General features: G+C 44.8%; 1 protein-coding gene across 1 annotated transcript in view; it reads right to left on the bottom strand.

Moving 5' to 3' along the window:
- PAPPA (pappalysin 1) overlaps positions 1–4,637 on the bottom strand; it is a 363,136-nt gene extending 358,499 nt beyond the window's left edge. Inside the window, exon 1 of the mRNA XM_035342002.1 lies at positions 4,503–4,637. The gene's annotated coding sequence lies outside the window, so the exon portion shown is untranslated. The remainder of the gene's footprint in view (positions 1–4,502) is intronic.
- Positions 4,638–27,600: the final 22,963 nt, after the last annotated feature.

The following is a 27,600-nucleotide window of genomic DNA, read 5'->3' as shown; positions in this document are numbered from 1 at the left end:
ACAGAGCTACATCCCCTCCAGCAGGGACAGCACACCCCTCAGGCTCAGCCACAGCACGTCCCATCACCCCAAGTTGTTTGACAAAGCCAGTCCTTGCACAAGAAGGGATGAGGACAGCAGTTGAACTGGAACAGCAGTGAGCAGCCAGCATACAGCATCTAAGGAGTGCTCCAGCTCACAGGGACACCTCGTTGACCAGAGGCACATGCTCATCCCATCCCTGTCCCTCAGCATCCTAAAACATGGATCTCATACAGCTACAGCAGCGCAGAGGATACACAAAACATTAGCAGGCCAATTAAGTCAGAGTTTCTTTGTTACAGCAGAAAGTTATCCACACCCCACAAGCTGTGGGGGCTCCTGACACAGAAGCATCTTGCACACAGCATCAACAGCAATCACCTAATGGACAACACTTTGCAGGCATGCTACAGGAGATGGAAGCAAAGCAAACAGACAGCCCTCAAGCACACAGAGCCCATGTGTGCTCCAAACAAACCCAGGCACCCGCTGAGTGTTAGAGGGATTTCATGGTGTGGCAGTATAAATGCTGCAGTACTGACATGTGCAAGGTCCTCAGTCCTGGAGACACTCCCAACTGCAGCTTGGCTCCTGAAATAGCAGAACCAAGCAGCATTACTTTAGCACCTGGTTCAGCACTTAGGTGTTTTCTTCAATGAAAAATAGCAAACTTGCTACATCTTACTTGTAGCATCAAACCCCAAAGTTTCACAACTTAAACCCATATTCTGTAGCTTCCAGAAAACTGAGTTCATAAATAAGACTGAGTTCACAAAGGCAGCTATTTCAAATTCCAATGAAATAGATGAAGTTCGCTATATCTGTAAATTTTACCTTCATTAACTGAAAATCTGACAAAGCAGTTGGACTTCAAGGACTCTGAAATCCATGACATACCTAAAGGCAGTCAATCTGGAAATTCAGTGCAGTTTTCTGCTCTGTATTTTGTGTTCCTTATAAAGGGCCTTGGAAGATTGTAAGTAATGAACTACGTTCAATAGCAATGGACCATCTAATCCCCAAATCCTCTCTCCAACAATAGCCAAGAACAAGTATTTTCATTTTCAGCTTCTTTATGCTTTAGCCAGCCTCCCAAAAGTCACTTTATATGGTTTATGGCTTAATTGAAGTTTAAGTATTCCCTTCTGGGATTTGCTTTTTAAAGAAGCCTCCAACCTACTAGCTTCACTGCATGTGTAAAAAGCTTCCTCGCCCCATTCTTACACTAAGCAGCTTATTATCAGTTGCGGTATTGTGACTTCAGCCCCATCTCAGTCTCACAATATCATTTATTTAGGTGATCACACAAGTAACTGCTGTGATGGCAGAAGCAACAATCACTTTTCTAGCCATTCAAGTATTTCACTGCTTCACACCACTAATTTCTTTAAAATAATTAAGGGCTCAAAAGAGGGGAGTGAGCCTCTTTAGATCCACAAGTACAGGCATCTTCCAGCTCTTCCAGGAGCCCTTCCAAGGAGGGATCCCTCACAGCACATACAGACCCATGACAGTGATCTGCTACAGACTATTCCAAGCTCAGCCTTTCACATGTCACATAGCTCAGCAAGCTTGTTGAGCTCTTTAATGGCTGTCTTATATGCAGCACTAAGCACAACAGGCATTTATGTTGTATTAAGCTCACTAGATGATATCCTAACTAAATAATGTGTTCCAGCCTGTACAAACTGGAGGGATCAGGAGAGAAACACCTTGGAGAGCATTACAGAGCTAGCTATCAGCTCTAACTTCTCTCCCTTCCCCTTAAAACGCATCGACAGACTCTCAGAATAAAGTAAGCCATTTGCTGAATCTCCCTTATCTTATTGTACATCAATTTGCTGAAACATTCATGGGATCACTACGCATTTCATTTACCCTTAAGGCCAACCCCTCTGCTTATTAAATTAAGAAGATGAATGAGAGATTGCTAGCAGCCCAGGGGTTTCATTAGTCAAGTAAATGATTGCACTTGCCTCAAGTTATGCTACTGCAATGCTTGCAATGTGTCTTCTGATCTCAGCTCCCCATGCACTTTTTGGAAATAAGGCTGGCTTTCAGACAGGTCACATTTAATTCCACTCATTTGACTTCAGCAAATGGAAATAAGGGCCTCAAACTCACTATCCTCTTCCCTTCCTTCGCTCAGCCCTCCAAATGTTTCACAGAACAGACAGAGAAGGGGAATCAAGAGCTCCATGTAAGCCACCAATATTCATTCCATTTGTCTGTATCAGGTGCAATTAACGTTTCAGCATCGACAAAGTGCAGATTTGGGTACAGTGACACAATGCAGTAACAGAACCACAGCGGGCAGAAGAGAGAATTTCCACCCAGCATGTTAGACCATTAATTAAGCACAAATAACAGTTAACAAGCTCCCTTTGCCATTCAGAGAAGAGTTAACTCTGAGCACCTGCATCCCCAGAACATCAGCATTTCTACACATAATATTGGGAAAGCAGGAAGAAAAACAGCACTTCAGAAAAAGGCCAGAACTCACTCCCCTGTTAGATTGTACCAAAGTGTGAAGAGGAAGAGTGGCTGGACCCAAATAACTCCAGGGAATAGACAGCCCTGACTTTTTTAGACTATTCCATGAAAAGCAACCTCAGGGTGAACAAGGCTTTCTCACACAGCTGGGTAAGCACTTCAACAGCTTGATAAGCAACTGATGGAAGAGATACCCTCTGGTGAGCTACACAAAGATAAGCAAATGGAATATCAAGACTCACATTTCTGCACATCTTCATTTACAGGTTGTGCTGTCTTGTATGCCAACTACAGGGAACAGCCTTCTGTCTTTGATATTAGAGAAACATAGCAGCAGAAGGAAGTTTAAGGGTAACAAACACAGCGAAGCACACTCCATTTTATAGGAATGGCAATAGCAAGAGCCAGGGTACCTGTCACTCCACACAACTCAAAGATGCCCAGGTGACCCTGCACTCTGCTACAAAGCTGCACAAGCCAGAGACATCAGGCACTGGGAAAGCTGCCCAGTTCTTGAAAGTTTTCCAGCAAAACTGTAACCAGAGATGAAAGACTTCAAGGCTGCTCTCCTCCCAGCACTGCACTTAAGTAAAGCACCAGGCAAAACACTCAGAAAGGCACATTCCCATGAAATGCATTGCTGCTGCAGGAGAAGGGATGCTCCCCACAGCCAGAAAAAGGAGAAGAGTGTGTGTACCACACAGATGTGCAGCAGGCAAAAGGCATGGACAGGCCTAATGGCAGTGAAAAGGGAATTAAGATATCTGAGTTAACATCACAGCCCTCCCTCCCCTTGCCATTGCCCATGTGTTTATTTACTTCCCAGCTCTGCAACAACTTTCTCACCTGACCTTCATCAAGTCATTTATCCTGTGTCTATAAATAGAGTAACAAAGCAATTCTGCTGCATGTGCAGAGCATAAAGGTTTTAGCCAGGACTGATTTCACTCAATTAACACATCCAGTGCTTGCACAGCAAAAGGCGCAATGTCAGGTCCTCGTGTAAAGTACAGAACAACAGCAAAGCTTGTTTCTGCTTTGTCACTAATTTCACATGAAATTTTGTTCAAACTGGGGCCAGTCCAACAGCTGCTGGTTAAGAAAAAACACATAACCAAGGCTCTTACTGTGGGGTGCAGCTGCATTGGCCTGTAACAGCATCAGGGCACAGCCCATAACCAGGTGCCACTCCAGGCAAGGACAAGAGCTGGTCTGCCAAACCCTCATGTACAACTTCTCCCAGTGCCCAAGGAGCACACCCAGGCTGCACAATAACCTCCGAGCAGCCAGGACCATGGATGGCTGCAAACCACCATTTCCTCTGCCTCTGCTTGCTGCAAAGCCCAGTCATGAATCCTGCTCCCCACTTTCTCTGGTGGTTGCATTAGCTGCTAAGAGCTCAGGCACCCCCACCCAGAGAAGGCTCCTAAACACAAGTAGGTGGATCTGCAGGACAGAAGGCATGAGATGGGAGCTCCCTGCCTGTGCTGGGTTAGGATGCAACATCCCTTGCCCTAAAGAGCTAACGGTGCTCTCACAAACCACAAAGCTGTCCCCAGAACTACTTCCCATTCTAGTTTCCTACTACCCAAAGCTAACAGACACCTCAGAGCTCAGCAAAAGCCCCGGTAACAACAGCTGGAAGAAGATCTGAAGAACTTCTGCCGCCAGCTCTGCCACACTCCGGCCCCGAGAGAAAAAACACCTGGGGAGGTTAACGGGGGACCGGCGGGAGGGCACATGGAGGCCTCCAGCCGCCCCCAGCCCCTTCAGGAGCCCCTGGGGATCCAGGAGCTGGTGGCTCCCCTCGCAGCTCCATCTCTAACCCCTCAGCCTTCCCACACAACCGCGAGGAGCTGCCGCCACCTAGCGGGCCCCGCCGCCCCCAGCCCGGAGGAGCGGGGCGAGGGGACGAGGCCCGGCCGCGGGAGGCAGCGCCCGGCCCCGCAGCGCCTCCGGGAGCGCCCCCCAGCCCCCACGGGCCTTACCTCGAGCTCCCCGCGCTGCCCGGCCTCCAGCCTCGTCGGGGGCCCGCTCCCGAGAAAAATTCCCAGTCCCCAGCACAGCAGGAGCACCTTGGGGGCCAAGTCCCACGCTGGGCCGAGCACCTGCTCCTCACCTTCTCCTGCCCCACACGGAGAAACGTGAGCATGGCCCAAGCCTGCCCTTAAATACTTACTGGGCCCACCTGGGCCCGCCCCACGGCCCTTCTGATGTAACAAGAATTGCATTTGATGAGCCCTGCGGGTCCTTTCCAACTTGAGCTGTTCTGTGATTCTAAGAGGAACCTAAATGTCATGGGGCACTTCTGGACGTGTGGTTATCCCTGCTGAAGGGAGGGACAAAATAGAAGAGTCAGGTCTGTACAGGGAAATCTAAGGGAAAGGTCAGGTGCCATCAGAAAAATGGATGAAAATAAAAGGAGGCTGCTCTTGATAGTAGGATCCTGAGAGAGCTATGTAGATGCAGACAGCGGAGGGAAAGTCAAAGACAGAAGATATAAATGTGCATAAACATCTTACTTCTACAGGAGCACTTATGTGTTATTTCAAACAAGTCTATGTCTGCAGTTTTGTACAGAGTACATTTGCAAGGGCTCTTCTGTGTGCCTCTGCATGAGATCTGCACGGCATGGGCTTATTCAAAAGGCTCTTGAGATTACTTTCTTATCCTGAGTGCATGGAAGGGATTTGTTCCAGGTACAGAGCATTAGCTACAAGTCTCAAAATTCAGTAGCTAATATCACTAGGAATCAAAGTACTTTTAACAGGACTAATGTTAGTAATTTTAGGGTGTCTTCTGAGGAGAGACGTAGAAGGCACTACAAGGATTTAGACTAACATCTCTTCTGCAGCTAGTGGAAAATTACAAGAAATCTTCCATTATGTTATGCTTAATGTCTGCAGTGCAATGCTTTGAACGTGCCAGGACATCACCGGGCTCACAGCACCCAGTCTGACAATCGTATCTCTTACTGCGACTCAGTTGGGGCGCATTCAGGGAGTAAAGGAGATCTGCAGTTTGTGAGGTTGCTCTGCCATGGTCTGCTACTGGCTCACACATCCCTTCGGGGACACTGATACTGGCTGGCAGAGGTGGTTTTGCTGCAGGCATCAGTGCAGTATCGCAGTACTAGGAGGTTCTTTTGCCTTGGCATCATCTCCGTGATGGAGTTTCAGAAGCAGTGACAGCAATGCCACCGAGTCTAATGTCTCAAGAGTGGCCCTGATACTGCTAGATGTGAAGCCAAATTCAGGCTTGTGTTGTCTGACACAGCAAAGGGACACCCTGGTGCAAAGCCACTGCAGACAGCAAAGTTATGAGTAAAAGGAGTGAGGTTGCTCCAGGAGTTACATGGCTGCACTGACGTGCATTGTGTCCTGAGACAGAAGCTTTTGTTTTGTGAGATAAAACCCACAAGCTGGCAGACTTTTGCCTGGGGTTGCATGCTACCTCTCACACCCCACTAATGGATGAGTGCTGAAACTGAGAACAGCACTTGGAGACCATTTGATTCCTCCAAAAAGGAAAAGCAACCTAGACCTGGTGTAACCCAGTGCACAGCAACAGCAGTTGCTTACTTCTCCCTAATTCAGGTTGCCTTCTGAGCCTCAGGTGAGCTGTAACCAGATCATACACACATCTTTACTCCAGTTGCTCTTGGAATCTTCCAGTGTATTGCCAGCTGGCTAATGTGAAAGCCCAGCAAGGAGGGGGATGCTCAAATTGCCATCTTGCCTGGGGACTCAGTTTTTGGAAGCTGACGCCACCTCAGTCCTCCAGATTGTCCTTGGAGTTCCCTCTCCTCACAGCTCTCCAGGCTCTGCCTGATGCGCCCTCGAGCTGTCTGCTCTGTTTTTGATAGGCAATCTGTACAGTCGAAAAGGTTGATCACACTGCTGTAATTAAGATGATGTCAATTTGGATGAAATTACTTTACTCATTTGCATGCCTGTTACAATCATCATCTCCGCTATGACAGCATTTGCCTCTGAAGCTAATGGAAAATCTCTGTTAATGCTGAGCTGTGCTGGAAGGGGTGGGAAATCAGGTTCCCACCACGGAGGCAGCGGTAGGGGTCTATGCAGCGTGCCATCTTGCCAACGCTGGCATGTCCTCACGTGGGCAAAACCAGGAGGAAAGTATGCAATGAGCTTCAGGCAGCACTTGAAGGCAGCAGAAAGAGGTCAAAGCCTTTCCCCGAATCCTGAATGTGATGCAGGGTGCCCCCTCCCTGAGGACGCACAGCAGGGCTGTTTGCATAGAAGCTGTCTTCTGCTTCTCAAAGACAAACACGTGGTTGGTGTTTGCACAGCATGCACCACGATGTGGCTCTCATGTGTACAAAGTCAAGAGCCAAGCAGCAGCACTGCAAGGGGGAGAGGGGTGAAGTATCCTTCTGACCTTGTGCTCTGGACGACAAATACACCGTCTCTGCTATAATCTGAATGCAAACATCTAAAGCAATTGCTGTCAGTGCACCAGGCTGGGCGGGTGGCAGAGGGGGAACTGAATTAATGCGAGTGGGTTGAACTGAGTGTCAGGCCTAATAGGGCCATGTAACAGGAAAGAAGTCAGTGGTTTGTAATGTTCAGCACAATAAAATCATAATACATTACAGATGCTATTATAGATAGCCTCTATCTGCTTTTTATATAAATGTCTAGTTACCGATATTTTGGAGAGATGCTGGACTCAGCATGCATGGGCTTTTGCAATTTCCGGCTCCAACACAGTTCAGCAAGCAAGTAAAAGGAATATTTCTGGCAAAAATACAGCCACCTCCTTGGTCTGTTGATCCCTTTCTGTTGCAGTTGTCTTCCTCGATAAGAGCTGAAAGCTTTCTGAAGCTTTCAAGTTTATGTATAGCTCCTCATGCAGCCCTGAGCCCATTTTGGAATAATATCCACATTTATAGCTCCTGTCACAGAAAGAATAACCATGATTTCCTCTTCAGTAACATACTGATGTTTAAATTGAGCCTTTGGTTTCATGTTGTGTGTGTGTGAGTAGTGTCTCTCTGGTAGGCCTGTCACTGCTCCCCAGACCTGTAATCAGACAGTGCATGTACACAGCCTCACTGATGTCTGACATAGAAACAAAACCTCTCCGCCTGCCTGCAGGCTTTTTTCCTGTGTTGACAGTTGAGCTACTGGTGACTGTTGTGAAATTTCAATGAAAGGGTAGGACTGGAGAGCTGTACTGGTCCTGGGGATTTTGAGAGCTCTCATCCAGTCTCACCAGTAAAGCCAGACTGACTGAGACTGCACAAATGTCTGTCCAGATTTCCATCACACACGATGGACTCACATGAAAAGTGAATACAATAAATAAAGGAAAAAAAAAATACCTCGCATTTTGTTTTGCTTTGGGATAAAAACCTGGCAGGCTTCCATCATCTGAGCACTATTATTCATTACTAGGCAAAGGCTTTGTTTGTATCTAAGAGCCAGTCTGTGAAAACAGCTCACCCTGAGCAGCACAGAGCAACCTCTCCCGCTCCAGCACACAGTGCCTGGGGCTTAATCCCAGCTTCAAGCCCCATGGTGAGAGTTTACTACATTACCGTGAGATTTCATTTTCCTGTACCTATTTATTAGAAGATGAGAACCCAGGTCTCAGTCTGGATCACTAGGGTAGGTACATTTTTACCCACATACGAACTCCACACCTGAGGCACGCGGCTGACGCAGACGTAGTGACCTCCCAACCCCTGAGCCCTGAATTCAAACGCTGGTGGGTGAGGAATGAAGATGGGTTTGTGTCTGTGCTTTGTCTTAAAGCGCAGGAGAACCACTTTGGTCTCCACAGGGGATATCACCATTCGTCACCTTGGCCAAGGAGCGTGGCACAGAGGGGTACGGGCGCTGCAGTTGCAGAGGTCTGCAGTGGGATTAGGCAGGGTGGCAGCATGTCACCAGCACTGCGTGAGTGGGGCTGGAGGAACAGAACATCTGGTGCATGGGGGGGTGGATAGATAGTGGCACATATTTTTATGCCATCCCTTATTTTCACAAGCTCAGCAACATGCACAAATATAACGGGGGAATATGAGCCCTCCCGTCTTTGTGAGGATGGGTTAGTGTGCTGCACTGTGCCACTCACATTCCTTCTCTATCCATCCATTTTCATCCCGAAAGTCAGTACACACACACTGGCACTTGCTTATCTGCTTCTAATTGCCACCTGGAGCACCACCCCCTTGTGAAATTACTGTTTTAGGAAAGACACAGTGGCGTGCCTTGTCCAGAAGGTGGCAAGCTTTCAATGCACATTGCTCTGTGCTTCCACTCATGTTCCCAAAGCAGAGGCAAGCCAGGATTATGGAAACCCTATTTGCTAATGGGCTGAAAAACTGCGTCCAAGTATGTGTGTGTGAGACAGGGAGACTTGCCCGTGACTAATCGGCAGTGTCAGTGACAAAAGAAACAATGTCCTGCTACAGACAGTCACAGATAACGGGGCAACTCAGCCTGTTATCACCCAGGGCAAGGCACTGGGAGACAATAGTCAGAGATTTGGGCTGCAGCATTTTCCCAGGCTTTCTGAACACACTGAGTTTGCGACAGCATCCTGCTCTAAGAGGTGAGTCAAATCCATCTCTATCAAAAGAAAGCAAAACCCAGATGATCTTGAGAAAGTCATGTTCTCCCTCCGCAGACAGGCGTACACGCTTTAACTTCCTCCATCCATTCTGTTTAGTGGAAGCTGTGTTTAGTCACACAGACGTGTCCCCGCAGGATGACAGCAGAAATTATGTTTCTGGGCATATGCAGCACTAAAGCAGGCAATCGTGTGTTGTACACATATAGCTGGGTGCCCAAGTAGCCCGTTCTGTTTTACAGAGGACCTGCTCTTGTCATCCTAATGATCCTAATGATCTGGTTGTGGCTCTGGAGGGGGAGGTCAGGCAGCAAGCTTGGTGAGCAGCTGGCCCATTGACCTGCCAGGCTGTCTGCATCAACTCGGGCAGCTGCTCCTCCTGCTCTTTGCCTGTTTAGGCTTTAAACTCCTTGGTTCAGGCACTGTCTCCTACGATGTACTTGTCTCTTACAGAGCCTGTGACATTCTGGTTCTCCTTCAAGGTTCTGAACAGCACTGGCAAGCCAGAGGGTCCTGGGATGGCAGCAGAGCTTCGTGGCAGGTTGCCATCTCCCCAGAGCCAAGCCATTGCCATCTCCTAGATGAAGTCCTCCCCTGTAATGACTGAATGTGCTGCTCAGAAGAAAATCTTCAGAGCCAGTTTTCAGGCTTTCCTGACACTGCAACACCAAAGGCAAAGGAGAGGAGACGAAAAAAAAAAAAAAAAAAAAAAAAATTTTTGTTTTTTTGTTTGTTTGTTTTTTTCCAGACAAGCTTAAGTTTGGAATATGTGAAGCTAAAAAAAAAAAAAAAAAAAGGCAAATACAAAAAAAAAGCAAATAACCTCAGCTACACAGGTGATAGCAAGTAACACAGGGGCTGTTATTGCTGCTTGGGTCAGGTGCTAACTATGATTTTGGATCAGCTTACAACAAATCCTTGGCACTTGTTCTGCTGCTCTTACCTACTGAATGCAACTTTCAGGGTAGACAGTTAGCAAGAGTAAGACAAGCATGACAGCATCCCTCCTCCAGCTCAGCTGGCACTGCAGCAAAATAAATTTCCCCTGAGTACCCAGATCACGTAGGTGTGGTGTTGTTTCAGGGCTTTTATGGACTCAAACATTTTTTTTCGGCCACTTACAAGAAACACATGGAGTACAGCTCTGATTACCGCAAACATCTTCAAAAAGCACCATGACAAGAATCCCTTTTATGCATCCCTGCTTCCTACATCACCCAAAATGAGGAATAAAATTATATCTCCCTCTCTCTTCTGCCTCTGACCTAGTGCAGGTCACTGGTGACTTCACCAAATACAGAAGTGGAGGTGGAGATTTTCAGAGACATTATTACAGCCTTTACGGGTATTTGGGGGTGCATAACCATGTATAATACAAGACTAATAAAACCTACACCCCGCTCTGTCATTCCCTTTGCAAAGCCCTTCCTGCAGCCACAGAAATCATTTTCTTTGGATCTTCATCCTTTCTACAAAACTTTACCCCTCACTCCATGAAATCTCTCCTAGCTGAAATATGGATTTAAATACACTATTTGGAAGATTAGCAGGGCAGTCCAGAAGGAATAGCTGCAACAGGGCAATGAATTACCTACCCTTCAAATTACCATGAAAAAAACGTTGAAACCAGCATGGACGCCTTTGTAGGGCAACTTTCACCAGAGCTGCTTCCAACAACCCCTTCCTGAGAGCACTGTTAATCACGGCAGCGTCAGTCTTCTGTTAATTGTGTCAAACAGTGGTAAAACAGACAACACCTCCTACTCAAGAGCTCTCCTTTGTGGAGAAATCTCTCCCAGTTTTCAGGGTGTAGACAAGGCACATGGGAGCAGCCCTGACCCCCCTTCAGCAGCTCACACATTTCCTCCTGTGCCTGGAGGGCTTTGAACTCCTCTTACTGCTACACAGAAGTGTGAGACATGGGGAATAGGATCACTGGGGGTGCTCTCTAGTCTAGGGCAGGTGCTCTTCTACCTGTAACCAGGAGCAGGAGGTGGGAAGGAGCTGGGCTGGTGGGACTCCGGCCTCCTATCACTTGAGAGTCTGCACTTTCATCTGTTATTTGGTCTGACTCTCTGCCTGGGGAAATGAACTCAGAGCTTTTTCCTAATAAATGTACAACTGATCCAAGTACCATCATCAATTACTGACACATTCATCAGGGACATTAGCAGATGGGATTGCACTCAGAATTAATTGTCCTCACTGAGATAGCAGTCCATCCAAACCATCTGAGGGAAGTCAGCACTGCCTATTTATAGAGAATGAAAAATGACAACAGACCCAGACAGGGAACTCTGAATACATGGCTTAAATGTAGCAGCTCAAAGATGCCTGGGAAAGCCCAGGTATCTATGCCTTCTCTGCATCAACATTTGTCCAGGCCCAAAGGTGCTAGCAGGCTCTCCAGGACTTCTGCAAAAGAAGCCAGGGTAGAGCAGTAGCTCAGACCAGTCTGTGAGTACCTGCGAATCCTAGAGGAATGCCCACAGTGCCCGTTCAGATCGACAGCAGCGTTTGTGCCAGGGGAGATCAGCACTCTGTGCTTACTGTACTCACTCTATTCGGATTAATCGCCCTGATTCTGTCTGGAAATCCCAGTGGGAATTAATTAGTGACCTCACTGCCTCATCCCTTTGGTTATGGAGATCCAGGGCACTGACATCTGGTTTCCATGCTTCAGCCTAGAGGCAAGTGGGAACTTCCCTGTTCAAAGAACAAGAGGATTTAGTTAAAATGCCAAGGACACCTTACCACAAACTGGGATTACTGTCAACTGCTCTTACTGAACATTGCTGGGCCCAGATCCATAGGAATTTAGGGACTGAGAGGCCAAATCCTGACAACCTCTGTTACGAGTGAAGGAAAGGCCCTATGTCTCTTGGGCATGCAAATTTCTGACAGACATGAACCCTAAACTTCAAATTCTGTTCAAAATGGGTTTAAATCCACTTCATCTGATATACAACTATTTGCTAGTCTACAAATTTTACGCAGTAACTGAAATTAAGTTCTGGAGTGCTCTGGATTTTATAGGCTAAAAACAATGACTTCATGGTAAAGCAGTATTAGATATTAGATTCCTGCACGAAATATTACACGATGCCATTTTTGTAATTTCCTCCTTGCTTGATCATGATAACATAGTCCCCCAGGCACTGGAATGCCTGAGAATATATGCCAAGTGGAGGAGAGGGAAAAGTGAGAGTCGCCAGTAATACAAAACACAATGAGGGAATCGGTGTTTGGGTGACTGCTGTGTGATAGGGAACATTTTGTCTCCTTTCTTCATCAGTCATTCATAGTGGGGAAGAGATAATAGTTTTGAAAAGCTTGGAAACAATTCTTAGAGCTGCTTTGAACCAACTTCCAAGCGGAGCTTTGCTCGTCTTGTAAATCCCTTCCTCTATAAAGTTTTAAATTCAATAGCAATGACAACAGAAAAATAAGTACCTCCAACTATCCTTCATCATTAAAGAAGTGGACAGAAAGCAGGAAGCATGGCAATGTGGATTATATTTAGGTTTAACCCTTTCTCTGCAAACAGTGAAGTGCACCAAGGGATTCTACACTCATTTCTGCTCTGACTTGCTGTGACTGATAGTGGTATCCATTTATTCTTTTGCAACGAGGCTACTCAGAAGAGACAACTAATCACAGAATCACAGAATCACAGAATCACAGAATAGTCTAGGTTGGAAGAGACCTCCAAGATCACCGAGTCCAACCTCTGACCTAACTAAACCAAAAGCCAAGTGACACCATAGTGCAAGATGTTGACTAACATTTTTTCTTTCAACTGTTTACAGAGGTAATATGCTCAAGGAAGTTACAGCTGGTTAAAATGCAAAATTCCTGTCTATGAGGAAATTTACGCTTGGCTCTAGCACACTTCACAGAAGGATCAGTCCCTGCTCTGCAGAGTACAGGCTTAATGCACATGCATTTCGAAGCAGCTAACTGGAAATGAATTTGGGGCTGGTGCAGTGTTTCTGCATAACCGTTATACCAACCCAGTTAGCTGCTGGCATTTCATGGTGCTGCAAAGATACCTCTGGTGAACGCAGACTTATCTGCCATGGAACAATCTTGAACAGTTGTTAGAAGCGCTGTCTTTTATTAGCTGCATGACTCCGTAATGCAATAAAATTACATCCTCCATTTTCAAAAAAAATCCTCTTGATGAAAGATGCACCACAGAAAATGAAACCAGAGAGATAACAGTTCTGTGACTTGTACTGTTACAAGACAATGAAAAATCACAAAGCAAATTCTTTCTATATAGCCCCCAGAAGGCATGTCTATAATACAGAGAAGGCCAGGTATCCTTCTGCCTAGTGGGCAAGGTCTCCAAACCCATCTTACAATTCTAACTGCCCAGGTAAAGTCCGTTACATATCCAGGTGTTTGAGAGGTTCACCGAGAAATGAGAGGCCTCCAACTCACCCATTTTTAAAGATCTTTAGTACTGTTTAATTATCTCTCCCTGATTCATTTTGGTGTTTCAGAACAAAAGATGTTGAAAAGAAACTGAATGTTCTGGGAGAGTATCAGAACCAAAGTCAGCCCCCTGTGGATAGCTACCATTAATAATCACCGAGAAGAAGAACCAAGGGGGCAGGAGATTAGAACTCATGCTAAAAGCCAAGAGATAGGTGTGTCTTCTGAGCCCCTAAGGAGAACTGTCAGGGGCTCCAAGCCTGCAAGTTGGTTCTCCCTAACTCCGATGAAAACCTCCAGCTTGTTTGTTGTTTTGGTACTTTCATCATATTTATCTACAATCTCAGAAATTCTCCAGGTCACCATGAGATTTTAGATGCATCCAAACTACAATTAGCAAATGGCAGCATAAGGTTGATCCACGATGCTCAGTCCCGGCATATCACAGTTTCAAAAGATGATTGTCATCCTGTTGAGGGCAGTTTCCCACAGGAAAATTACAGAGGATGCTCTGCTTCTTTTTGCTAAAGCTTCCCAACTTTAAGTTTCCCAGTGGTCTGAGTTTTTGACAGGGAGACGAGGATTAAAAAAAGAGAAGACCATGCTGAGGAACAGCTACTGGTGGACTGGAAGATAACATATTTGAATGCTCTCACCCACTGACACGAATGCGTACATGGAATTTGCTACAGCATGGAGCACGCTTACACTTGATTCTCAAGAAAGTTCCAAGGCTTAGCTGAAGTTCTGGTAAACAAGATGGAGAGAAGGCACATGAGGATTTAAAAACAGGCTCAGACTTGAAGTGACTGTGTAAGTTTATACTCGTTTTCATTCCCTCGGGCTAGTGTATGTTCCTGCACTACTTCCTACTAGGCAAGTGAGCAGGTACCTCTGTGTGATGGCACATGTTGGAAGAGGCTTGACTGAATCAGTGCTATGAGAAACTTGCTGGGGATGAGCACATAGCCAAGGGTCGGCATATTCCTAAATCATTAATAAATGCTTTCCAATTAATCTGCCTCTGCACATGCAGTGATTCAGGCCTGAATGACTTTGGGGAGCTCAGAGGGCGAATCACACTTATTCCTTGTTTTGTCTCGTTTCTCTTTCAGTGAATCCTCCTGAGAAGGTGTCAGCTCTCCTTCACCTCTGATGGTCCTTTTTGCTACTCCCGTCGACTGCGGAGGAACTTCAGCAATTCAACTTAACAGGATGGAAAAACTTACTATTTGCATTTTCAAATATTTCTTCAGCTTTGTGATATTATCACAACGAGAAAGGTTTGAAAGGCTGAGAAAGGTTTCTAAGGTTAAGAAAGGTTTCTGGGCTTGAAACCAAGTTTACATCAAGTAAAGAAGTCATTGCTACCTGAAATGGGCCTTGGTTCTTCCCCACCATGGTCTGCCCTGGTGATTGTCCCTGGGAATGCTGCTGAATGGCCTCCCAGAACGGACACCAGCTCCCCTTAGCAGCTCAGAGCCATGCACCTGATGTGGCATTAAGTCCATGGAAGAATATTGTATTTTACAGCCACAGGCAACCAACGTTATTCCTTGGTTGATACATACAAATTGCCTCCTGCGTGGAGAAAACATTAACTTTCAGCCTTTTTATCAAATACACTGAGGAACAGAGATGTTTTCCCAAAGTTCGTCTAATGCATTGTCCACAAAGTAGATGGAGAAAAGATGCTATAGTAATAACAGAAAAATCTGGAACGAAAAAGAAGGCCAGGGAGCCAAATAATAAGCTAGATACCATGTGGAGTGATAGATGTCAAAAACAACGCTGTGAGTTCCTGCCTTTTTGAGTGTAAAGGGAATTGAGGGTTGGATTTGAATGCCACGATCTCTGGTACAATTTCGGTTCCTGGTCCCATGAGGTGAAATCGGAGTCATCTGGAATTTTTGGAAGCTGTGGGCGCGGCACTCACCAGGAGCCAGTTCCCAACCAGGGAAATGTGCTCACAGTGTACAAGGAGTCCAAAAAAGTACACGGCCTGGCATTTCTTTCAGCCTTCATTAGGAATGGAAAAACACCATTTTAATTTGTGAATATAAACAGTTAATGATTTTTCCTTCCACTCTGAGATGTCTATCATTAGCAATTCAGGTCTTTAGAGAATTAAAAAAAAGTGAACTATTTTGCATTTAACTGACACACTGGCAATCTGTAATCAGGAACTCGATATAAAATTATGGAGGGGTTATTTTTTAATCTCACCTCCTGCCTACACACTATTTGAATAAATAAGAGCATCAGAGGGATTTTTTTTTTTTTTAATTAACTGTTAATCCAAAAGTGCACACTGCTAAAGTCTTAAAAATGACCAATATTAGTGTTTGGCACTCCTAAAGTGAACACTTCCTTAGTCCAGCCTTAATCCAGCCTTAATCTACGTTGTTTTAAGAGTGGGTCTTTAAACTGTGCAATTCCATATCCAAAGCCCCTAACACAGAGCTTATCCTTTACATCGCATTGAAGACAAGAAATCCTACAGAAACAAAATGCTAAGCAATAGCATCTTTTCTCTTTTTTTCAAATGACTGATAAACTTGGTAAGGAGAAGTGGAGGGAACAGCTTTACATCCAGCAGCAGTTCAGAGCCAACACAGGGCAAAGAACAGAGAATTCAGACTTGCTCTTGACGGGACCATCCCCACAGCTTGGGGGCTCGTTATACAAAGAGGAATTTGTGTGTGTGCTTTAAAGAAGCACGTGAGAAAAAATGTCATTGCCTACTCAGGCTCTGGCTGCAAAAATGTGTTCTTTGAATGCAGCCACTTTTAAAGTAAACCAGGAACTATTACAGCAATGTTACATCCAAGTTTAAGAAAGATATATAACTGCTGGAGTAAATTGCTACTTTACAGGCAACTTATGTAGTTTCAATAAAAGTTACAGGGATCGGGGATGCTGGTGTTGAGGGACTTGGCTTCAATCCTTTACCATGAGCATGATGATTTATGTGGACACCAGGCAAACTTTACAATAAGAGACTGGCTTGGAAACTGAAATGGTGGAGGGCAACTACTAAAGCTAAAGCAAGCTTCCCACAGTAATGAGGGCTTTACTTGGAGGAATTCCATGAGAAAGCAAAGCATGGCGAGATCACATCCCAAGTTGAACTGATAGAGGCGAGGGAATCCTTCTACAGCTGGAGGCTGATCTATACATATAAATATGTGAAGTCACAGCTTCCATTAAAGTCTATCCATCACAAGCATCCTGGCATGTGATAACTCCTCTCGGTCTGAGTGATTCATAGAAATGACCCCGTTTTCACCAGCAAGGGAGTTTGTGCGAGATCTTAGCATGGAAACTGGCAACACCAAGAGTTTAGCAGAGAGATGGAAATAATGTACCAAGTAGAAAAAAATGTGGGGGAGGATGTGTGCACAAAACAGTTTGGGAGTTTAGGAAAATATCCAGCCTCCCACTAAGTTGCTATGGGGTAATTAATGAAATGTTTCATTCTCTCCAACTTTTCTTCCAACCTCTTCCTCCCCAGGGGCAGGAGCTATCATCAAAGAACGTTTTCATTTGGCTTAGTAGGTTAATAATGATGGATGGTTTAAAAGGAGCAGGCTTGGAACCCATCTCACCTCTCGCTATGAAAATTAATCAGACTACAGTTGGCCAAAATGTAGGTGGAAAGGAACACAAAGCTTATTTGGTGTCAGCTGGCATACCAGTAAACAATGTGACTCAGTAGAAACATCACAGATAGTAGATAAACTAGGAGCTGGTGATGTACTCATCTCCTTCTATTTTACTTGGCCTCGCTGTTTTTTGTGAGCTGATAGATCACCTGCCAGTCTGCTCACACCGTGACACTCCAGCTAGAAGACTATTCAGTTTGAAGCAAGAAACGGGAAGATCAGTTGGAAGAAGTCCAAAGAAAAGCAAGAGGAATTATCAGAGCTCTAGAAAATGTGGCCTGTGATGAAAGATTAAAAGACTTGGTTTATTTAAGTCTGGAGTGGAAAGGCTAAGGAAAGACATGATAACAGTGCTCAAGTATGTGGAAGGTAATTGCAAAAAGAAAAGGAATAAAATATTTACTGAATCTATTGTGATAAGGGCAATAAGTCAGAAGTTTAAAGTGTAGCTGAGGAAATCTTGATGAGACTGTAGGGAGTGCACTGGAATAGCTAAGCTGCTGAATAATTTGTGGAGGGAAGCTGTGGGTTTCCCAGTGCTGCAGGCTTCTGAGAGCAGGCAGGTCACCCTGCTGTCTGCAGGCAGTAGTTTAGGTATTGCGGACGCAGCCCTGAGTCATGGGGGCTGGCTAAACAATTTATTGTGTTCAGACTTTTTCTACGATTTGTGATAAAAATTTCTTCTATCACTCCAAGTGATGGACACAGGAAAATCAAACTCATTAGCAAGAGTTGATGTGGAAAAAACAACTAGATACTTAAAGTCCGAGGGATAGCAATCCCCAGAATGTCTTAATAAAATAATATTTTGTATTGGAGACTGCAACTTAACCATCAGATAAAACAAGTGTAGGGTTATTTGTAGCACGACTAGAGACTGGGGCTAAGGGAAAATTAATGTTCCACTCATTCATTTTGAAAATATTCTCATTAGTAATTGCCCCATTTATACTTAGAGGAAAACAGAATGTTCACATTCCTGGCAGCAAAGCACTTCCCTAGTTGCAGATAAATATTGATATTGGCTTTAAGTCAGTTTACAAAAAGAAATTAAAAGAAAACAACAGCTCCAGTGATGCCTGTTGGGCCTTGAAGCATCGTTTGAGAAAATGTTTGGTGAGTGTCATTCTGCAGAACACTAAGTCAAAAGTATTCACTGTTAATATTCTGATTAGAGACATTCAGGAGAAAGATGCTGTGGAGCTGGGCTGCTCCTGCTGGCAGTCCTCAGACCCCTGCCCATCACAAGGGGCCACAGCATTTGTGCAAACTCACAAGTAAGTGTTTTCAGACTAGTTCACCAGGGCTGCACTCTGAGAGTGCTTCCATCTTCAGGACTGATACTTGTGCTTTGCCAGGGCATTTGGTGGAAATCGAGGGTAGAAATACAGGGCCAAATGTGGAGAAAATGCCTGAGAGGACTAAGGGGATCAACACCTATGCTATAAATACCTTCCTGCAGTCCCTCAGTGGGAGCACTCCAGATCCAGTCACACACCTGTGTCCTAATGCACCATCTCAGGGAGCTTAATGGTGTGAAATGGCATGGAGATGCCTGGAAAGAAATAGTGAATCGTAATAATTTCCTTCATTTGTGCTTAGACATCTGTGGCTTGGCTTATGTGGGTTTAGACCTCAGACTGTGATTATGGTTGCAGGCAAGACGGTGGGCTGAGCCTTAGTGAGGTTTACATGGGTACTTGATCTTTTATATCTCCTCCCTTACCCATAACCTAGTTAGCAGCTTTTCAGAAGCCAGTTTCTTCCAGCAAGCTGTATAGTACACAGCCCTTCCGGCACACAATGTTCCTCTTCTCTGCCGAAAAATAAATAATAATAAATTCTACTGCTACTACTACCACCACTAATAGTAATAATAATAATAATAATAATTCTTATGCTTTGTGATTTCTCTTCCCAGAGCAACTTCTGTCCAATTTCTGACTCTGTCCTACTGCTGGGTGTTTGTTTTCTTTAAGCACTCTTTCCACTGAACTCTAACCTTCGTGCCCACAGCAGTTCTTTTCCTTGCGATGAGAAGCCAGAAGATCCTACGCGCTCTCAAGAGCAAATGAGCCATAGTTCTCAGCAGAAGGCAACAGGCCTAAACCTGGTAGCTGCCAGGCTGCAGATTTGCTGGCTGACCATGCTCCCATCTCCCCTTCACAGGAGATGGGGTCCACCTCCAAAAACCACTAGTCCTCTAGAGAATTTAAATGCAAAAAAATTTAAGCATAAATTGCCTTTAAACCAAGGGAAAGGCTATGAAAGCAGATTTCAGCCGAGGGGACAAAGACCCCTTGGCTCCGTATTCTTCCTGAGGTGATTATTTTATGCTTTTGTTTGTTTGTTTTGTTTGGTTGGTTGGTTTTGCTAGTGCACTGGCACTTCATTTATCGATTAGGAATATTTGGCAGCTTTCAATTCTAGGAGTGATATGGGAAATAGCTGCAAGGAAAATAGAAATGGCTTAAGTTATTCACAAACTAATTGCAAACTAATGCCAAGTCCTTAATCAGTGATGTCTCATATTCTGTGCTCAGCTTCATTCTCTTTTTCTGTTGGGGAAGGGCCAGATTTCCTTTCAGGGGCAGATGTCAGAAAATATGACAAAGATGCCCATGTAGCAGGTACAAAGACATGCTATCTGCAGATCTGACATGGGCTTGCTGTTATGCCTTGGAAAAGTCAATTGCCTGCCCGTGCCTCAGTTTCCCCATTGGTTGTATGGCAGTAATAGCACCGAACTACCTCTGTAGACCAGCGTGTATTTCTCTGACATACATTTGTCTGACATATACTCCATCAAAACCAGTAAGAGTCTGGATGTCTTGCAGGGACATGAAGTGCTGTTAAAGGAGCCCAACTGGCTACCTGACCTGTAGATAATTTACCCAACCTTCCAGCCACCAATACACAGATGATTTGTCCTGGTCCTTGGGGACACTGATATTCAGGATTTTCCACTAATCACCACTATAAGGTTAGCTCAGAAAGTCATTATGTGAGCAGGAAACTACATCAGGCCTTCTGGCTAATGTCCTTAACTGCCTTTTGCTTTTTTTAGTGTCCTGACCGGACGTGTGGAGGAAAAGACACAGTTTGGAAGACAGAGCAGGACAGCACATGAGGGAGGCAGGGGTTTTGCTTTCCTGTTGCACCGCCTGACCTCACACACATCGCCCAACCTCTGCCTCCGCTCCCACTCCTTGGTGCATAGCTATCGGACAGCTCTTCCCGGTGTGGGCAGCCACAAAGCTCGCTCTGGGGCTCAGGGACATTAAAGTCAAGGAGGACTGCTAAGATTACCTACTCCAGCATTTTGTGTCGGCCGAGCCATTGCATTGAAACAAATAATTATGTTTGTTTAAAATATTTCTTCCAGAAAGGCATCCGGGCTTTGTCTGAAAGCATCCATCAACACAGAAGTTCTCATGCAAAGTTCTTCAGCTCCATATCTGTTTGCTGCTTCTCTCTTTGCTGGATAACTGAGCTGCTCAGCATGGCCCAGGATTTTTTTTTTTCCAGGAAGGTACTTACGTAACATATTTACTTCACCTCTCAATATTTTCTTTTGCCAATAAAACATATTTAACCAATTTATGTTCTTGTTCTGAAGTGTTCTCTCAGCCTTCATGCAATTCTGTACCTTCCTTTACAAGTTTTCCCACTTTCTACAGCACCAGAACAACGTGCCACAGCAGGACAGTTTTGCAGTAGATGCAATGGCCCAGGACAGAAGCGAGGCAGGCTTTGTGGAGAGAAATCTTACACTTTACACTTTATTAGAGCAACTGACTTAGAAGGAAAAGTTCTCATGTACATGCTATTCTTTGTTTTCTGGGTCCTAGACTACTGACGTACAAAGGAACTGAATCACCCTTTTAGTCCCACTGTTGATCCCCTTACTCATAACCAAGAATTGTATTAACTTTCTTTGTCTCTGTGAGAGACACTGACAGACATTTGGGCTGGCTTATCTGCTCTGGCCCTTGCTTTCCACCAGTCACTATAGATACCTGAGGCACCATGCTCTTGACTTTTGTTGTGACCTTGAATAGTCCTAATGTAAACCAAAAATAAATAAAGGATTGAAAAAAGGCTCTTTAAAGACTGGTCCGGCTCTTCAAAGGCAGAAAGTTTGTCCTAGCAGATAAGTGAGATATATCTGAAAGATTTTAAAATGTGTACTGAAGACTTTTGACAACTGATTTTGGCCTGAAAGATGACATGAAATTCTGCTGTCCAAAGCTGTCCTGTCATCTGTGGTTGTTAATCTCTTCTGGAGCTCCCTGAAACACATCTTAATCTCTGGCATGCCCAATATTCCCTGGTGTTATTCTCCAAACATCACTTTTTTCCTTCTGATTCATCCCTTGGACTTGTCTTCTAGTTGAAGCTAAAAATGGTTGTGCTCTGCATGAGACAAGCTGCTGTGCAATGTGGAGCAAGTCCCAAGTGCTGGTTTGAAATGTCCAAACAATGAAGCAAGGAGTGATGCTGGGAGCTCACAGGAGAGGAGACAGGGCCTCCACCAGCGCTGGCCAACACCCTCAGTGCTTTTCTCTATGACCTGTAGCACAGAAGAGAGACTTCTGTAAATGGAGTTGGTCAAGGGTATCTGCTTGAGGAGAACTTCTCCCATTTAAGAATAAAGAAAGGAACTAATTCTCCCAATTGAATGATGTTTTGGATCCTATTACTGTTTTTTTTTTTTTTTTTTAAATTCAGCCACTGTCAGGAGGATATAACTGATGCAGCTCCACTGTATAGTTATGTATGGGCATCCCAGCATCATGTTCAAGCTAACAAACAGATCCAAAACTGAGAATATGGTGCAGAGACTTAGAAAACTGATCAGCAGCTGATAAAGTAAGGAATCTCACAAGAATCATCCCAAAGGCATCCATCATTTTGGCAAAAATCTGTTTGTAAAGGCTTTGGGAAAATATTTTTCCTTACAGAGAATGTAAAAAAAAGCAACAGGGAGAGAAAAAAACGGTGAGTTTGTACTTCTGTCGGTTTTGTTTTGTTGTATTCTCAGTCTAGGGGCAAAGCTTTGACCTGTCTAAACCAGTTCAGTTATTACTAATATGAAGATGAACTGAAAGATTTTCTCTCTTTCCTAGGTTAACTTGATGTGTATCTTCTCTGACTTTGTTTCTTTATTAACTCCTGACATGCTGCATGTAATTGCCACATCGGTATATTTCTGTAAATGTGAACTCCATCCTCAGCACTGGAAAACTCCTGCAGCCTGAGAAATAGAGCTAATAGGATCCATCTGCTTTGGAGACATTTTTAATTCCTATGATTTACTCGTTAATTTTCCCTTCTCTAATTACACACAAACGTTAGTGGGGGGAACTGGAAGAAGAGAAACAAGGAAAAAAGAGCCAGCTGGTAGGGACCGACTGCACTTCGTGTTGCAGTCACTAGCCGGCGTGATCCTCACAGTCATTGCAACACAGCCTGGTCCCCGGCTCTTTCTCAGACGGATTGTGAAATGAGGAATCTTTTTCAAGAAAAATAGCAAAAGGGAGAATCCTGACAGATGAGGGTGAATTGTGCCCTAAATCTAAAGGTATTCTCAATGGGCTAGGTGTTATTACAACTATTAGTATTGTTATGAGGCTCTGAATGAATGGATCAACCCTCACCAATTCAGTCACAGCCATAGAGCCATGCACCAGGACCTGGATGGGGAAGAGGATATTTAAACAAAACAAAACCAAAAAAGCAAAGTTATCCAACAAAGAGGTGAGCTGGAGAGGCAGCACTAGTCCCTGTGCGCCCCGTGCTCCTGCAGGGAGGTGTTCTCTCCTGCTGCCCCCTGCCAGGCCAGCAACCTGCCCCACACGGCTGCAGATGCCCAGGGGGGTCCCAGCACAGTCCAGCACCAGAGGGGAACATTTAGATACTCCAATTGTTTGATGCCTTTTGGAGTGGGGAAACAACTCACATCTAGTGCCCAGGACCCTAAATCTAATTTAGACTGACACGGTCACCTGGGCTGGCAGCTCCATGCCCGGGCTGCATGCAGAGGACAGTCAGCAGCCCCAGGAGCCATCTGGCACAGAGAATCACAACATTTTCAGGCAGTTGCTTCAAGGGTCCAGCAAATTAGTTGTACAGCCTGATTCAGACACACCTAAGTTCTGCCTGTGCTCCACGAGGGACACAAACTGACTCTGGAAATATCTGTTCACCTGCCCTGACCCACTGCTGTGCAGGTATCATGCCGCATGTCACCAGCTGCCCGCAGCACCCGCTGCACCTCTCTGACTCCTTTCCTGCCTGAGCTTCTCAGAAATGGCAAGAAAACCCCACACAGGCAAAATCTGAACATGCGTAGCAACGTGAATGCTATGGTTTGACTTTCCACAATGGTAGGGTTTTGCCTCACACTCACTTTCTGTTCCTTTGAGCTCCATGTTTAGTTATTTCTTGGTTTTACCTTTCCTGGCTCACTACTGAGAGACCTCCACAGCCCCCCACAAAGCTTGGGGTTGCCACAGCTGCTGCCCCCAAGGGGCTGCTTGAAGCCAGGAATTTGAGGAAAGCTGAATTACCTAAACCTGAACCTGCTGCTGCTGTTCCTGGAGTTCAAGGCTAATTCCTGAGGGCACCACTCAACTTCATAAAACCTTTACAGGCACAGAACAAGATGGAGAAGGAAAACAGTGACCAGAATAAATCATTTCTCTGTTTTCTCAACTTGAAAAGGTATTACCCGTCCATTTCCAAAAGGTGCCGGGTAGCTCTGATAACCTTCATTTTGTCAAGATGAAACAGCGAAATAACCAATCTAAGGGCCAGACACACCAAGAAGCTGCGGTGTCAGCTGGTTTGCACCCCAAAGGAGAGGTAGGTAACCCACAAAGGCTTCCTCAGATTGCTCTCACATTCCAGCAAGCACAGAGACAGACATCATCCTGTATCTTGCTTTCTTGAAAGGAATGTAGACACCTCATTTCCATGGAGATCAAACACAGGTACTGAAATACCTGACCTCACCTGTGAAGTCTGCGGCTGAACCTAGGTATGAACCGACTCTTCCCCAGCACCGTGACCAGTGAAGCATCCTCCCTTTGCTAGCTCTGAAAGCATTACAATGGCATCTGGAAAAGAAAGGCAACAATCTGTGGAAGTCTGTGTGATTTTAGGTTACTAATAAAAATATGTGATAAATTCACTTCAGATCATTAGCCACATTGTTTATGTAAGATAGCCATTAAAAGAGATAGCTAAAACAAGAAGAAAAAAAAACACCAGCATTTTGTATTCAGAACGCTTTTCCTGCGTTTATGTTGTTTACCTTTTAAATGTTATCCTCCAATATTTTATTGTTAATTTTATTATTTCCAATTTTTAAATTCCCAGAGCAACAAACCAAGACGGACCACACAGGCTGCATTTCTGCAACCTCCATTTAAGCCATTCTGCCTCCAGTTCTGAAATCCAAAAAGCTGATGAATTCCTCTCATAGCCCTACTCCTGATTTTTAACAACCTCCCCGTGATGCAGGTGTGAACTATGAAGGTGTTTGATGTCATGGGTTTACGAGGCCGTGATTAATAGGCCAGGCAGAACTGCAGGACCCAGGAATGCTGCCTGGCTCCCAGGCCCTGGGTCTGGGCCTAAGCTCTGGCAAAGCTCCAGTGCTGTGACGGGACCAAGTCTTGACCCTGTTCAGCCCTTCCTGCACTTCAGTTTCCATGAGAAGAAACCGAAGCCTGTACGCTTAGAAATGCTCTGGAGTGTGCCTGAACAGGCCCCTGGTGAGGACAAGAAATGCAGTTTATTGCAGGGCACCGAACAGAGGCAGCCATACAGTCACATAATCAGGGTATAAGTGACATTAACACCACTTCCTTGGGTCTGCATTTCAACACTTCCTCTTCCATCCAAGGGAGAGGTGAGGGCAGGCTGTCTAGACACAAATTAGCACATACTCGTGGCTCTACCTCAGTGGCACAGACTCGTACGTACTGCCATGCGGTTGCAGAAAGTACTGGCCAAGGCAGGAAGCAGGAGCCAGATGCTGACCTCATTCCTGCCATTTCTCACCCGTATCACCTGGGGCCTCTCTGCAGGCCCTGGTTTGGTGCACGACAGGAATTTTGAGCTCTGGAGTCATCGGTGGCTCTGACATGTGGCTGACAGCGATGCCAGCAAGGAGATCTTCCCTACTGCCCTCTGCCTTGATAATTGGTTGATTGCTTGGGTAGAAAAAGTCAAACATTTCACACCTTCTTTTACAGAAATCTCTTGCCCAGACGTCTCGTAGATTTTCTGTAATAGGTACTGAAAACATTTTGGCTCTATCCATTCTAGTAGCCAATGTGTTTTCAATCCTGCCTTAGGGGGAGTGGATGTATTTTTGACAAGTGTTGTTAATAATGAGTCATTTTCTAGTGCAGACAGTCTCTTGGGTTTTAACCTATAGCTTTCTTTTTCACCCCACTTAGTTCTTCCCACGTGCAAAGTCATTTGGCTCTGCAGAGGCCCTGTCATGGTTATTTATGTACTCTGGACCTTTGTTTATTCCTCATCTCTCTCCTAACACAGCTTGGTTCTTCATGGGAGTATCCCCAGGCAGAAGACAAAACACTTCAAAGAAAAGACAGCATTATCTTCCTCCTCTTCCTGTATGAGCTCCCTAGGTGTACTTTGCAAAGTCTGCACAGTTCTTGGCAAGGCACCAGATCAGTAGGAATATAAAAAAAAAAAAAAAAAAAAAAAAACATTTACTTCATACTTACTACATCTTTGTGACATGAAAGCACTTGATTTTCAGTGTTATATTTTCTCCTTATATTTTCATTCTTCTGTTTGCATATGGAGAATTTGAGCTTGGAGGAGGATCTGAAACTCGTGTCATCTATAGTCACCGTAAGATATATAGTGCTATCTGGAAACCGCACATGTTCACACCCTGCATCCCACAGCCAGATACAAACATCTCTCTGCAGAAGATGCAGTCCATTTGGTGCCCTCACCAGGAGCATTCCCCCTGCCCTAATACTTAAGGCAAGCAGGTGATGCTCATTCTTCCCTTTAAAGCACACCTCAAGGCTCTCTTGTTTATTTAAAAGTAGCATGTTGAGACAAAGGCTGTATTAGACACTCTGGATGGGTACAGTGCCTAAAAAAACAGAATTGCAATTTCTGATGGGATTTGGGTGTTTCAACACTATAAATAATAAATAGCAATTATAACACAGGCATTTACAGAAATATATACCCATATATATACATGTATACTTTATTTCCTCAATATTTTTTCTTTGTTACTATTTGGCAGTGCACTCAGCAAGGAAAAACACTATTAGAAATGCCCTGTATTGTGCCAAGAATGTTAAAGAGTGTAATGAGTTTCTTTGTATATATGTGGTATTTCACTGCTGTTCTTTACTGAATTGAATGACCTGACTAACATTTTTTCATCAGTTCTTACAGGCAAGTCTCGTGCTTTCACTCTCTGAGTAGCAGTTGGATTTTAAGATCTGGAAGACTCAAATCATATTTCCGACATTAGGTATTAATTGCCCATCTGTGGCTAGGTGCCTGTGGGTTAAGGCAACGTAATTCCTTGTTACTGAATGAAATATCTGTCACTGCCACAGTCTGCATTGTGATCTCAAACAGTTTAAATCTTCTACAGAAGATAGAGCACAACACCATACCCATAACTGCTACAGACAAGCAGAACACTGAAGAACAAACAACACTCACCTAGAGCGTGTATCATGGTTCCTGCTTTTTGCATTATGTGACCAAATGAGCATGGTCCCCACGAAGCTGTGAGAGGACTACGCTGCACTGGAGATAGCTCACGGTTCAGAAATGACTGCAGCTTTGAGCAGGCTTTCCCCTGCTGTCTAGGGTTTGAAGACCGCAGTGAAAATGAATGCAGGTCAGTGAGTCAGTTGCTTGAATTTCTTCTGTTAACCAGTTATGGGAACGTCCACATGCTTCAAGGCTTCACTTTGCACAATTTCGCTGTTAAAAATTGCAGAACTTGCCTTGCACACTAGTGATGGTGTAGATACAACTGTGAAGACGGTATATTTCCTTACTTCACAACAACAGGAGACATCATAGAGTATGGCTACTTCTTACACTTTGAAATCACAGTATGACAAGAGAACATTAGTGCTGTATGTCTCCATTTTGGAGATGAGGTTTTCTTTTGAAATGTTGTTGTAACCCCTCAGCCTCAGGAGAGGATGCCTAGTTTGTCCTACGGATGCCTGTGCTCCAATTTCTCCTTGGCTGCTTATACACTATCCTTTGTATAGGCACCGAGCTCACTCCTGCAACATGTTGAGTGCCTCCTTGGAGGCGCTGATAGCTCCACTGTCTGCGATGGGAG

Source organism: Oxyura jamaicensis, chromosome 17 (genome assembly GCF_011077185.1).
Source record: "Oxyura jamaicensis isolate SHBP4307 breed ruddy duck chromosome 17, BPBGC_Ojam_1.0, whole genome shotgun sequence".
Lineage (NCBI taxonomy): Eukaryota > Metazoa > Chordata > Aves > Anseriformes > Anatidae > Oxyura > Oxyura jamaicensis.
Note: the sequence above shows the minus strand (reverse complement) of the source record. Positions and strands in the feature narration are given on the sequence as shown.